This window comes from Musca domestica, unplaced genomic scaffold, assembly GCF_030504385.1.
Source record: "Musca domestica strain aabys unplaced genomic scaffold, Musca_domestica.polishedcontigs.V.1.1 26, whole genome shotgun sequence".
Taxonomy (NCBI): Eukaryota; Metazoa; Arthropoda; class Insecta; order Diptera; family Muscidae; genus Musca; species Musca domestica.
Genome location: NW_026712283.1, coordinates 10587283 through 10602238, shown reverse-complemented (window position 1 = coordinate 10602238; position 14956 = coordinate 10587283). Strand labels below are relative to the sequence as shown.

The 14956-nt window shown below is 35.7% G+C and overlaps 1 protein-coding gene across 1 annotated transcript in view; it reads right to left on the bottom strand.

The window, feature by feature from the left end:
* Positions 1–14318, bottom strand: part of LOC101894746 (ATP-binding cassette sub-family G member 1) — a 52507-nt gene extending 38189 nt beyond the window's left edge. The window contains exon 1 of the mRNA XM_005179689.4: positions 13363–14318. The gene's annotated coding sequence lies outside the window, so the exon portion shown is untranslated. The remainder of the gene's footprint in view (positions 1–13362) is intronic.
* Positions 14319–14956: the final 638 nt, after the last annotated feature.

Here is a 14956-nt window from a genome sequence, read left to right as displayed (position 1 = left end):
GTTATTTTTGTCCACCGCCGCCGTAATATGCACTCTGTAACAACAATATTTGGGGAAATATATCAAATGCAGCTCAGAAATACCTTTGCTAAATTTTATCGAGATCGGTTCAGATTTGGATATAGCTCCCATATATAACTTCGTCCGATTTACCTTTTATTGTGCACCAAACGTCTAATATTTGTCCAAATGGGATGGAATTTGGCACTTACGACCGAATTGAGTCTATAAACTAGTATGTCAAATTTGGTGAAGATCGGTTCAGATATAGCTATAGCTTCCATATAAATTATTCATCCGATTTGTTATATTTGTTACCCACAACCGTAATATGCACTCCGTAACAACGATATTCAGGGAAATATATCAAATACAGCTCAGAAATATCTTTGCCAAATTTTATCGAGATCGGTTCAGATTTGGATATAGCTCTCATATACATCTTTATCCGATTTCAAATTAATTGTGCACCAAATGGGCAATACAATTCCGAATTTAAAAGATACAAATGCTTCGGCATATTTAGTCCTTTGAACTTTAAATTACAATTATAATCATAGCGTGTATGATTGAATTCTCCCATAAAAACTTTTAATTGTTATGTGGAGCTCACTTAATTAGCAAAGTGGTGAAGTGTATCATAAAATCGGCCCCGCCCGACTTGAAGACTTTCTTTACTGGTTTCTTTATCGGAAAGGATAATCGAAAAATAATTACTTTTTTCAAAATCTTTCGTTTTGAAGATTACCGAACAGCACATTAGTTAAACATTTGCACAATGGCTCCACATCCAATTTTTCTGCCCAAAACTATTTCAAGGCCTTTTCATAATAAAAATTGGCCACCTCCATATCTAAATCCTCGAAACAACCACTGACCTCAATATCAAATTTCAGGATTCAAGCTCTATCCATTCACTCAATGGCAAATTTAGTACCATCTAGTACATTTAGTACGAATAATAATGATACACCTTTTTCAGGAGGCAGATACCTCCTTCTCAAAAAAGTATGTACCAACAAAGACCTCCATATTAAATTTCAGAATTCCAGCTCTATCCTAATCCCAAATTAATTACAATTTATAACCTCCATACCAAATTTCATCTCTATTCCAACATTCAACGGCACATTTTGTGGCACTTTGCAATTTCATAGTACAATTATAGTACGAATTTCCAAAACCAACTCCTTCTCTCATCTACAGACAACAACGGTGACATCCATATCAAATTTCAGGATTTCAGCCATATCACTTCACCCAATACCAAATTTAGTAACATTTAGTTCTTTTCGTTCAGTTAAAGTGCGAATTTTCATAACAATCTCTATATTTCAACCTCAGATATCAGCAGTGACCTTAATATCAAATTTCAGGATTACAGCTCTTTAATTTCCCCCATTACCCAATTTAGTACCACTTAGTACAATATAGTTCCCAAACCACCTCCATATCTTAACCACAGACATCAACAGTGACATCTATAACAAATTCAGGATTTTAGCTCTATTTCTTTACCCAATACCAAAATTCAGTACTATTTAGTACTTTTCGTACAATTATAATGCACATTTCTAAAACCACAACCATGTCTCAATTCCAGATACCAAAAAAAAAAAAGACTTCAATATTAAAATTGGGCATTCCAGTCCTATCCCTTCACATAATACCAAATTTGATACTATTTAGTACTTTTCGTACAATTATAGTACATATTTCCAAAACCAATTCCATATCTCAATTCCAGATACCAACAGAGTGTTCAATATCAAACTCGAGGATTCCAACTCTATCCCTTTACCCAATACTAAAATTAGTACAATTTAGTACTTTTCAAACAATTGTAGTACACATTTCAAAACCACCTCCATATCTCAATTCCAGATACCAACAGTTATCACAATATAAAATTTCACGGCTTCAGGTCTATCCCTTCACCTAATACCAAATTAAGTAATATTTAGTACTTTTCGTATAATTATAGTACACAAATCTTCCTCTGTACAGGGTGAGATATAAAAACTACAACAAAGTAAAACACCATAATTTTTACATTTCTTTTTTAAATTTTATTGAATGAAAGCAAGAAATGTCGCAAATAGCCTCAAATTTTAGAATAAGTTTAGATTTGTTCGAATTGGTCACCTTTGGCACGAATTATGGCCTTCAACGGCCAATGAAACCGTCACACGCTGCCCGAATGTTGCTCTGCTTTATTTTGGCCCATTCCCGGCAAAGCACTTGCTTGAGGTGATCGCCACTTTAGTATTTTTTAGTGCCAACCTTGCTTTCCAAAATACTCCAGACACAATAGTCCAACCGATTGGAATCCGGGATTTTGGTGGCCATTGTACGCTAGAAATGAAGCGAGGAACCTCATTTTGTAACCATTCTTGGGTTGAGTACGATGGTGTTGAGTCCTGTTGGAATGTCCAAGGTCTGCTGCCAAATGTTTGCGTGCCCAAGGCTTTAATACACCCTCCAGAATATCTTTGCGATAATATTCGGCATTAATTCTGATGCCATGCTCGATTAATACGAGGGGAGAGCGACCATCGGCTGTTATGATGGCCCACACCATCACCATGGCCGGTGAGTTCATTTTGTTTGTTTCCTTCTAAACTGCTGGTCAACGAATGATTTCTCAACGTAGAAATCAAAATTCGGCAGTTCACAACTTTCGGCCAAGCGAAGCAAGTCTTTAGTTCTTTTGAGTCTATTTTCTTTCTGTTGCGGTGTAAGTTCTTGCACTTTTTGGAATTTCAATGGCTTTACCCCGAGATCCTTTTTCAATATTTGCCGAAAGGAATATTGCGATATGTTCAGCTCACAAGACATTTTTCGGCCACTGCGACGCGAGTATCGATCAAGTCGCTTCTTTACTTTTCGAACCATTTCTGCTTATGTTGCTGTTTTCTTCCCTCCACTTGAGATCGGGCTACACTACCAGTATCACGGTAACGAGCGATGGTACGAGACTCAAAAGATTTATTCACATTTAAATGCTAGAGTGCTCTAACGTTAGCCACTTGTGGCTTTCCAGCCAAATAGAATTGAAATCTCACTATCACGCTTGAAGTCCTCCATCCGAATAACTTTTTTTCTGAAAAATTCTCACCAAAATGCTTTTGTGCGCTTTTAAACAATATAATAAGCTGTCACTGGAATCATTTTAATAGCTGTCGGACAAGTGGCTTAGAAATGACAAAAGTCTGAATTTGGTTGCAGTTTTTTCATCTCACCCTGTATATATCAAATTTCACGATCTCAACTCAAATCCAAAATTAGTACTTTTCGTACAATCATAGGGAACATTTCCAAAACCATCTCCATATCTCAATCTCAGATACCAACAGAGACCCCAATATAAAATTTCAGCATTTTATCTCTATACCTTCGCCCAATACCAAATTTAGTACCATTTAGTACTTTTCGTACAATTATGGAACACATTTCCCAAACCATAACCATATTGCCACAAAAACAGCTGCCTTAATACAAAATTTCAGATTTCAAGCAATATCTGCTCAGCCAATAGCAAATTGTACCAAATATAGTACTATTTAGTACTTTTCGTACACTTGTGGTAAACATTTCCAAAACCACATTTTTATCACAAACCTACCACCAACAGGGACCCCAATACAAAATTTTAAAAGTCCAGCTTTATTTCTTCACCCTAAACCAAATCGTTCCAAATTTAGTACCATTTAGTACAATTCGCACACTTAGTACACACTTCCAAAACCACCTTCATATATCAAACCTACTTTCCAAAATTGATTTTCATACCAAATTTCAAGTTTTAAGCTCTATCCATTCACATAATACCAAATAGTATCATTTTAGAAGTTTAGTACCATTTTTGAACATTTCGTAATCTTAAAGTTCGAATTCCCAAAAAACGTTTGTACATCTATCCTACACTCCATCAGTGACTCTCATTCTAAAATTTAGAATTCTAATTCATTCCGTCTCTCCAACACAAAGTAGTCAATTTTTAGTACATTCTAGTACTTTTTGTACCCTTCTAGTACGATTTTCCAAAAAACCCAGCCTTATCACCTGCCAACGCACCAAGACTGGTCCTTACTGACTTATCTGATTTTAGTCAGTAATAGGGTCGAGGACACTTTTGTACTTAAAGCTCCTGTATTTTTAAAACCAGTAAAGAAAGTCAGGCGGGGCCGACTTTATGATACCCTACACCACTTTGCTAATTTAGTAAAGCTCCGCATAACAATTAAAAGTTCATACACGCTATGATTTTAATTTAATGTTCAAAGGAGAGCATTTGTATCTTTTAAATTCGGACTTGTGCAAAATTAATTTGAAATCAGATAAAGATATATATGGGAGCTATATCCAAATCTGAACCGATCTTGATAAAATTTGGCAAAGATATTTCTGAGCTGTATTTAATATATTTCCCTGAATATCGTTGTTACGGAGTGCATATTACGGCTGTGGGTAACAAATACAACAAATCGGATGGACAGTATATGTGTGAGCTATAGCTATATCTGAACCGATCTTCACCTAATTTGACAAACTAGCTTCTGGACTCAATTCGGTCGTAAGTGCCAAATTTCATCCCATTTGGGCAAATATTAGACGTTTGGTGCACAACTAAAGGTAAATCGGACGAAGTTATATATGGGAGCTATATCCAAATCTGAACCGATCTCGATAAAATTTAGCAAAGGTATTTCTGAGTTGTATTTGATATATTTCCCAAAATATTGTTGTTACAGAGTGCATATTACGGCTGCGGAGGGCAAAAATAACAAATCGGATGAACACTATATATGGGAGCTATAGCTATATCTGAACCGATTTCGATAAAATTTGGCATACTTATTTTCAGGCCTAATCTGGTTGTATGTACAAAATTCCATACCATTCGGCCTGATATTACACGTTTGGTGCTCAATATAAGGCAAATCGGACGAAGATATATATGGGAGCTATATCTAAATTTTGACCGATTATCTCCAATTTCAATAGGGTTTGTCCTTGGGCCAAACAAATGATTTGTGCAAAATTTTAAATTTTTAATTAATTAATTTTAAATGCGAACTGTATATTGTTTACAAAAATACATGGACAGACGGACGGACGGACGGACGGACATGCATAAATCGACTTAGAATGTGATTCTATGCAGATCATCAAAAGGAACTATGGGTCTATCTCGTTTCCTTTTGCCTGTTACAAACAAATGCACAAAGCCATAATACCCTGACCACCTTGTGGTGTAGGGTATAAAAAATAAAAATACTAATTTTGCCTCACAACAGGGAGGTATGCAGGGTGGCGGACAGATACTCTTTTGCTATTTTGGTATGTATATTTTACAAGGGAACCATTTTCCAATGATTTCGAAATTCATTATTGTGTACATCCTAAGGTATATACCTCCAATTCGGAGGAGAACCCAACTGAAAAGTTTAAAAATTCTCCCAACGACAAAGAGTTCCATTAAAATCATACACTGTTTTTTATGCAATACCCACCAACAAAAACAAATGCATTTCCCACCCAGACACCCCTTTTCTGGTGTAGATTATGTTTTGCTGCTGTTTTCCATCAATGAAAAGCCACTTGATTCGTCTCCGTTGCCATTCGCTGTGTGTCTGTTTCCATTCGTTTGATAATAGTTGGGTGCAATTGAAATGCATCTGAGAGCAGATTGTTCACAGTTTATGATTATTTCAATCAGTTTGCACTCAACAAATCAGTCAGTCCGTCAGGCAGTAAGTCAGTCACTCGGTCAATCAATTGGGGTGTGAATACAATACACACACCATTTGGTAGGGGAATCCGGGGCCTTTCTGGCATCTCACGTTACAAAAACGTAATTTATTCAAATTCTGGCACTCTGACACGTGCAAATTTTAGTGCTTTTTTGGAATAACAATTTTAATATATTTTTTTGTATGGAATATCCCATATTAAAAAAAAAAATAATTTATGGCCTTTGTAGTAAACATATTTATATTTGGTTATGTTTTGTTTTTTAAGCGTGTTGAATGTTTATGCCTAACTATGTCAGTAATTTGTTCATTTTTATTGGACACTCCATATTTGAAAATGTGTTGATATTTTATACAGTAAAACCTCCAAAAGTCGAATTAAATTTTTATTAAAAAACATAAAAGAAAAATCCGATTTCTCAAAAATTTGTCTTTTGTTAAAACCCACATTTTATACCCTACACCACATAGTGGTAAGGGTATTATGTCTTTGGGCATTTGTTTGTAACATGGAGAGGGAAGCGAGCGAGACCCATAGTTACTTTTGAGGATCTAAGTCTGAGTCGTTTTAAGCATTTTAGTCCACCTGTCTGCCCATGTATAATGCAGTTCACATTTCTTATCCGATTAATATGAAAGTTTTCATACAATATTTGTTTGGCCCAAGGACGAACCCTATTGAAATTGGTGAGAATCAGTTCAAATTTAGATATAGCTCCCATATAAATCTTCAAACGATTTAGGATTAATTGTGCACCAACTGGCTAATATCAGTCAAAATCACCAGAATTTTGGCACATCCGATCGAGTTCAGTCTAAAAGTAAATACATCAAATTTCGAGAAAATCCGTTCAGATATAGCTTTAGCTCTCACATGTATATCTTCAACCGATTTCGAGTTAATTGTGCACCAAATGGCCAATATCAGTCCAAATCACCAGAATTTTGGCACATCCGATCGAGTTCAGTCTAAAAGTAAATGCATCAAATTTCCAGAAAATCCGTTCAGATATAGCCATAGCTCCCATAAATATGTTTCATCCGATTTGGGATTTTAAGTCCCTTACATGCGTAATATGCACTTTACAAGAATAATATTTGATAGCAGATATCAGATACAGCCCAAAAATACCTCTCCCAAATTTTATCGAGATCGGATTAGATTTGGATATAGCTTCCATATATCTCTTTATCAGATTTCAGTTTTATTGCGCATTAAATGGCTAATATCAGCCCCAATGGACTGAATTCTTGCATTTCCGACTGAATTCATCCTAGGAACAAGTACTTCAAATTTAGTGAAAATCGGTTCAGATATAGCTATAGCTCCCATATATATATTTCATACGATTATGTGTTTTAAGTCCCTCACATGTGTAATATGCACTCCACAACAATGATCTTTGGTACCAGATATCAGATATAGCTCAGAAATAAGTGTTTCATATTTTGTCAAGATCGGTTCAGATTTAGATATAGCTCCCATATATATCTTTATCCGATTTCAGGTTTATTGTACACCAAATAGCTAATATCAGCCCAAATTAACTGAATCTTGGCAATTCCGCCGGATTTCATCCTAGAAACAACTACTTCAAATTTTGGTGAAAATCGGTTCAGATATAGCTATAGCTCCCATATATATGTTTTATCCAATTTGGTGTTTATGACGCTCAAATTTGTAATATGCATTCGAAAACAATGATATTTGTTACCAGATATCTCATAGAGCTCGGAAATACCTTTGCCAAATTGTATCGAGATCGGCTAAGACTTGGATATAGCTCCCATATATATCTATATACGACTTCGGGTTTTTTGCGCACCATGTGGCTAATTTCAGCCCAAATTGGCTGAATTTTGGCACTTCCGAAGGAACTCTACTAACTAAAAGCAATTGCCTCAAATTTTGGTGAAAATCGTTTCAGATACAACTATAGGTCCCGTATATATGTTTCATCCCTATATATGTTTCATCATTGTAATAAAGTCTTTCACATGAATAAAACGCACTCCACCACATACCGGGCATCAGATACTTCTCGAAAATACCTCTGCCAAATTTTATCGAGCTAGGTTCAGATTTTTATATAACTTCGATATACATCTTCATCCAATTTTACGGATATTTTTTCATATTCAACGAATTTTACCATTTTATGAAACTGAATAAATATTTTTTTATACCCTCAGCCACATTACTAGAGAGGGTAAATATCATTTGAAACGTGTCTCAACGAAATAAAGGTTTTAGACCCTAGGTCTCTTTGCACAAAATCCGTTTCAGGACATTTGGAGTCGATCTAGCGATGTCCATCCGACCGTCCATCGGTCTGGTTGGCACGATAACTCTCGAAAGGGGTATCCGATTGGGTCCTAACTTGGCACATTATAATATTTTTGTCAAACTTAGATCGAGTTCGGAGATGGGTAAATTCGGTCCACTCCTTCTGATACCTCCCCAACAAAAGGTCGAAGTCAAAAGAAATGTTTTAGTGTACAGACAGAGAAAGGATATTCCGATTTTGCTAGTGCTAGGTCAGGTGCGACAATGGAAAATATCGCTCCACTCCATCAAGTATATCCCCCGCAGAGGGTTAAAATTTTGAACATTTATAACTCTTATAAAATGTGACGTAAGAATCCGAGTGTCTTCAAATTACACACATAACAATATTTTTATTAACCCATAATCTGGCGTGAAGATGGAGTATATCGGTCCACTCCTTCTGGTACCTCCCACACAAAGGTAAAAATTTCCAAAAAAATATATGTTACTGCATAGAAAGAGAAATGATAATCCGATTTTGCTACAACTTTGCAAGTCCTAATATTGACATCAGTGCTAGGTCAGGTGCGACAATGAACAATATTGGTGTACTCCATCAAGTACCTCCTCCACAAAGGGTCAAAATGTGACGTGAGAGATCGCGGTCTTCGAATTACACACAACACAATCATTTTATTAACCCATGGGTTGGTGTGAAGATGGAATATATCGGTCCACTCCATCTGGTACCTCCCCCACAAAGGGTCAAAATCTTGGAATATGCATGAAGCTCATACAACGCGAAATTAACACCTGATTCCATTCATACTTGGCACATCTTAATATATCCATCAACACAAGATCTGTAATAAAGATCGTAGATATCGGACCATTCCTTCTGGTACCTCCCCCACAAAGGGTCAAAGTTTTGAATCACCAAAAGGACTATAAAATCCGAAATAAGCATTCGGTTCTCTTCATATCTCACACATCCCTATATTTTTACTAATAAAAGATCTGCTGTGAAGATGGAATATATCGTTCTACTAGTACAGGTACCTCCCCCTCAAGGGGTAAAAATTTGGAATATCTATGAAGCTCATAGAACGCGAAATTAACATGCGATTTCATTCAGACTTGGTGCATCTCAATATTTCCATCAACAAAAGGCTAGTTGTAAAGATGGTAGCGATCGGACCATTCCTTCTGGTACCTCCCCCACGAAGGATCAAAGTTTTGAATAACCAATACGATTTTAAAATCTGAAATAAGCATCCGTTTCTTTTCATATTTCATGCATCTCATTGTTTCTACTAACACAAGATCTGCTGTGAAGATGGGATATATTGGTCCACTCCTACTGGTACCTCCCCCACAAAGGGTCAAAATTTTGACATTTTAACATCCGATTCCATTCAAACTTGAATATAAATATTTCTATAAACATAAAATATGTTAAAAAGATTGTAGATATCGGACCATTTCTTTTGATGCCTCCCCCGCATTGGGTTCAAGATTTTGAAAAACAAAACGTTCAAAGAGAGCGAAATAAGCATTCAACTCTCTTCAAATTTCACACACACAAACATTTTTGCTAACACAAGATCTTCTGTTACCCCAAACATAGGGGTTTCAATATTTTTATCTGTCATAACTTGCGATAAACGACTTTTAAATAATCGAACATATTTTATTTCTCATAGCTTCTAACGAGGTTCCACTGTCTTCATATTGCGAATAAATACTTTGCATGCTTTGCTCATTATCTCGCTCTCTCTCTTTAAGTATTCGCTTGAATTGCTATTTTTTCATTTCATTTCTTTTCATTTGTTTTTTGTAGTCAATCCTCTCGCATATGGAACATCCCATATGTTCGTTTGTGTGCGTTTCACACACAAAAATAAACAGGCGAACGATTTTTGCTAGACGACAAAGTTCAATAAACGAATAAAACAACAAACTTTTCCTATAGACTCAAGTGGTAGCCATCACTTTTTTCTGAGAGAATCTTACGAAGAAAGTGGCGAATATATGGATGTAGGTGTGGGTGGTTGGGTTTGTTTGTTTGTTAAAAACTTTTGTTGGAACACTGACATATGGATAACAGATCCGTTTAGATTTAGGCTAATTAATGTTTTATTATGACATATATATTGTGTGTTGATTAGCACGTGGCGTGTGGAACATAGACGGCTTCAGATGACAGCATAACGGTATTTTGGATGACACCTGAGCATGAATTTGGCAGAGTGTGTCGTGGGAATGAGATTTCGCTTTTTTTTGAGAAAAATTGCTAAAGTAGTTATATAAAAGAGATTTTTTATAAAGGTATAAACCCTTATTACTGCCTTGCTTAGAATATATGCATTAGCATTGGTGAGAGACTCTTTTGCCCTGCCAAGAGAGAATACGTGTGCTTTGTTATATTTTTCAGTCGAGACTGCCTGTGCGCAGAAGATCTCTAGAAGGGTTTTCATCTAAAGAAGACCAAAACAGCTCTTCTAATTACTGAAGGCCTTCAGAAGGTTTTTTTTTTTCAAAAATTTTCCACTAAATCGAAGAGTAAGTTCAATTAGGATCAATATCTCTAAACTCACTCACTTTCTTACGCTCAGGACAGTTGTGTGTGTCAAACAGGCCCCTGTTTGAGATAATGACATGTAATGTCCTTAACATTTAAAATTATAGCCTTTAAAAGGATGCAACGGGGTTCTAGGGATTCTCACAGCAAAATGCAGTTAGAACCCCTAACTTTTGAGAGAAGCTCCAATTAGAAACTGGGTCCAGGAGCCTTAACTCCAAAATAAAGCGAGAAAAAACCTGGGAATGGCTACAGTAAACATTTTTATCTTCGAGATAACGTCCACTCTGGAAACTCTTCCCCGAGATGAATCTGAAACAGTAACCTTTTATCTGAGTCATTATGTAGGATATTATCTCTGAAATAAGATTAGAATAATTTCCTCATAATAAGGTCCTTATCCAGCTATAACCCTTACAGGCGTTTTCTTTGACATAATGCTCTGTTAGGTGTCTTATCTCTGATATCGCGGAGTGTATCTGAAAAATATTAACATGTTATAACGCTGAGATGATGGCTAGATAGGTTTTCGAATCAGGACTCTCAAATAATGTCCAGGACAAGGAACTTGACTCCAAAAAACTTTCTAGGAGAAGTTCCGGTCAGAATCCTTATCACTTATTACTATGTGAAAAGGACTATGAATATGAGAAATCTTACATAACGACCTTTACGATCATTATTACGTATTAGGTCTAGTCAGGACCGAGGAGGCACCGTTAACTAACATCTGTTTAGAGTAATTATTTCTGCGAGAATTTTTGGTAGGATTTGTTGTCAGAAATACAATAAAATTGTTTATGCACCTTTCTAACTCAAAATAAGTCCTGCCAGAATCCTTAGCTCTGAGATAACTTCCAATAAGTACCCAACATTTCTGAAGTAAGATCTAATCAGAACCCATATTAATAAAATAGGGCCTTGTCAAAACCCTTATTTATAGGACAATGTTCAGTCAGGTTTAAGATAAATTTCAGATAGGACGTCAGAACCTTATACTCAAAAAAAATCCAAGATCCTTAACTGGGTTTCTTTCCTACACTTATGTATCACAGACAATTTTTATAAAAGCTCCCTCTCAGAACCACTTTTATTGTGAGGCAAGGTACAGGTGGGCCATTTGCTTTTCGTAACCTCCACCATTCTATGGAGGGTTTATTAACTTTGTCGTACCGTTTGTAACTCCTCTTTACTCAAATTTGTATTATACCTGGAGGACTTTTAGTACATAAAATGGGTGATGTAGGTCCACGTTTTGGTATAGCCCCTATATACGGTACCTCCCGATATTCGGTATATTTATGATTATAGCGACATTATTCACCGGAAATGTCTCAAATATTCTTTGGTATTTGAAGTTCTTAATGGCTACTACAGCCTACGACAGAAAATTGTCTGTGAAGAATCATGTCTTCGTATAGCCTCAATATAACGGTACCTCCCAATATTCCATATTTGGATAATTTTAGCGTCATTATTCACCAGAGTAGTTTCAAATTACGTATTTAGAGTTCGTAATGAAAACTACAGTCTTTGACAGAAAATTGTGTACGCAGGTCCAGGTCTTCGTATAAGCCCCATATACCATTAGATCCCTATATTCGGTATTTTAATGATTTTAGCGACATTATTCACCGGAAATGTTTCAAATTTGGTATTTGAAGTTCGTAACGGATGCTTCAGCCTACGACTGAAAATTATCTGCGCAAGTCCACGTCTTCGTATAGCCCCCATATAACGGTACCCCCCGATTTTCGATATTTTGATGATTTTAGCGAAATTATTCACCGGAATTGTTTTAAATTTTGTATTTGAATTTCGTAACGGATGGTACATCCTATGACAGAAAATTGTCTGTGCAAGTCCACGTCTTCATGTAGCCCCCATATAACGGTACCTCCCGATGTTTGGTATTTTGATGATTTTAGGTACAATACTCCCTGAGATTGTTTGAGATGTCGTATTTTAAGTTCGTAATGGGCCTATTACAAAAATTTTCGTAGGCAGGTCCACGCCTTCATATAGCCTCCATATATCAGCTTTCATTTAAGTGGTAGAGTCCGGGGAGTTTTTGGAAAATTTTCAAGTTCCTTCCAAATGGTGTAGGGTTTTTAATGTTCCGCCCAACCGAACTTAGCTGCTTTTTTACTTGTTATATAATGATCATTTTCATTGAGGCGATGGCCTGTAAGGTACTAATTTTAGAGAATATGCCCAGTCAGTGCCTCTCTTTGAAATCAAGGGCGGTTAGCGGGAGTTTGTTTGTAAAAGTCATATGTCATGACAATTTTTCTGCAGGCTTACGAGCATTCTTTCTTAAATAAGTCCGGACAAAATCTTTAATAGAGTGCTATTATCCGTGAGAGAATGTTATCTAGGATATTTTTTTCCAGAAACACAATAAGACCGCTTTTGCCCCCATTGTCACTAAATAACCCGACCCATCTTTGAAAGAAGTTCAAATTAGGATTATTGCCTTTAAGATTCTAAACGTCCAAAATCACTGTATATGATATAAGGTTCAGCCATGATATTTTTCCAAAAATAAACCTCAATCAGGTTTTGCAACTCTGCCAAGAATACAATATATTTTACTGTTTCGAAATTACATTTTCAATTTACAGCATTTTCGAGACAAAGGTCGTTGTGAGCATTTACAAAAAATATATGGCTCAAGTGTTGAACGATAATTGTAATATATATTTATAATAATATTATAATGATGATAAACCTTGTGGTTTTGAAATATCACTTACACCATAAAATTTGAGCGGCCTGTAGAAAATATTCAGTCAATTTTATTTTATTATCCGTAATTGGTAGTTTTAAATATTTTCTCTTACGTCATATAATCGTAGGTTAATCTTGAAATATGAAATTGGCATTGGTACGATAGTTTATGGCGAGTATTTTTTTTAATCTAATTTGGTTATAATAAAAAAATTTCTATTTTTATTTAAATATTTTTATTTCCGAATCTGGTTTATAGAAAAAAAAATTCACTTTCATTGGAGGTACTTTGCGATCATTGACCCTTAATCCAATACGCATAGATATGATATTTAAATTCTCGCTTTTTTCAATTCAAAATATTATCTATTTTTTTTTGTTGCACTCCTCCTATTTTTGTCGTAACGTTTCAATTGTGAGTTTAACACGTTTGCGCCCGATCGTTCATGTGTCGAATTTTAAGAAAACAATTGAAGTCCGTCCACCCAAAACCGAAAGAGATAAATTTTTATGATCTGATTAAAATATTTTTTTTCGTTCAACAATTTGTTTTGTTGTTGTTTTCCTTTGGCTGTTAAGGCTTTGGTCCGATTAAGTTACTTTTTTTTGAGTGCTGGAATTGAAATGTTTGCTGATAACAATCATTGCCTGGTTATAATTCACATTTTTAATAATCGTTAAATAGGAAAAAAAAAACACAGAGCACTACAAAAACAACGCCATCAGCAGGAACGTACAATTCACGGCATAATTGTGGCAGTTTGAAATATTTGAAAAAACAAAACCAACAACAAGAAATTCAGAAACAAGTGGCTGGCTACCAGCTACTGTTGTGATGGCGGCCACACACCACTCGGATAGTTTATTTATTTTTTCCCCGATACCGATAATACACAAATCGTTCTTCGTCCGTCCTCGTTTGATTTTGATGGCATCGAAAGCAAATACAGCGGAACGTCTTAACTCGTCGATTACTTAAAACAAACTAAACCGCCCATCTGATGGATACGAAATTTCAATTCAATTCTCCGTCGTATTTTCCTTTTAGAAAAACAATTTTATTCCTTATCACCGATGGTATAAGAGAGCCAAAGATCACAAAGAGTAAACACCTATCTCTCTCTCTCTCTCTCTTGAGGTGATGAGAGTGGAACTCTTTTCCCGAGTTTTCCACACTTTCATGATCATTAAGTAAGTCCATTGATTAATAATTTTTGACTAATTTGTATTACTTTTTTTGTTTTGTTTGATTTTACAGTTTATTTTTGTTGTGGGTTCGCTCTATCTGCGTGTGTGAGAGAATGTTTGAATATTTATATTATGGCCGACTATTTGCCAGTAATACAAACAACAACTACCACAAGTTGGTTGGACTAGAATTCAAATTCGATAGAGTTGCCATGTTGTGAGAAAATTTTTTAATTAACTAAACTATTATCTTGGCCATATGGGCCGGTCAAACGCATTATCTCAAAGATTAGGAAGCGTTTTGGAAGAAGATTTTTCATTGTGATAAGACTATTACGAAAGCAATGGTCGGTTGGGAACATTATATTGGAGATAATGTATAGTCAGTTCAATTATCTCAAACAAAAAGGGATCGTCGGCACCATTGTCTTG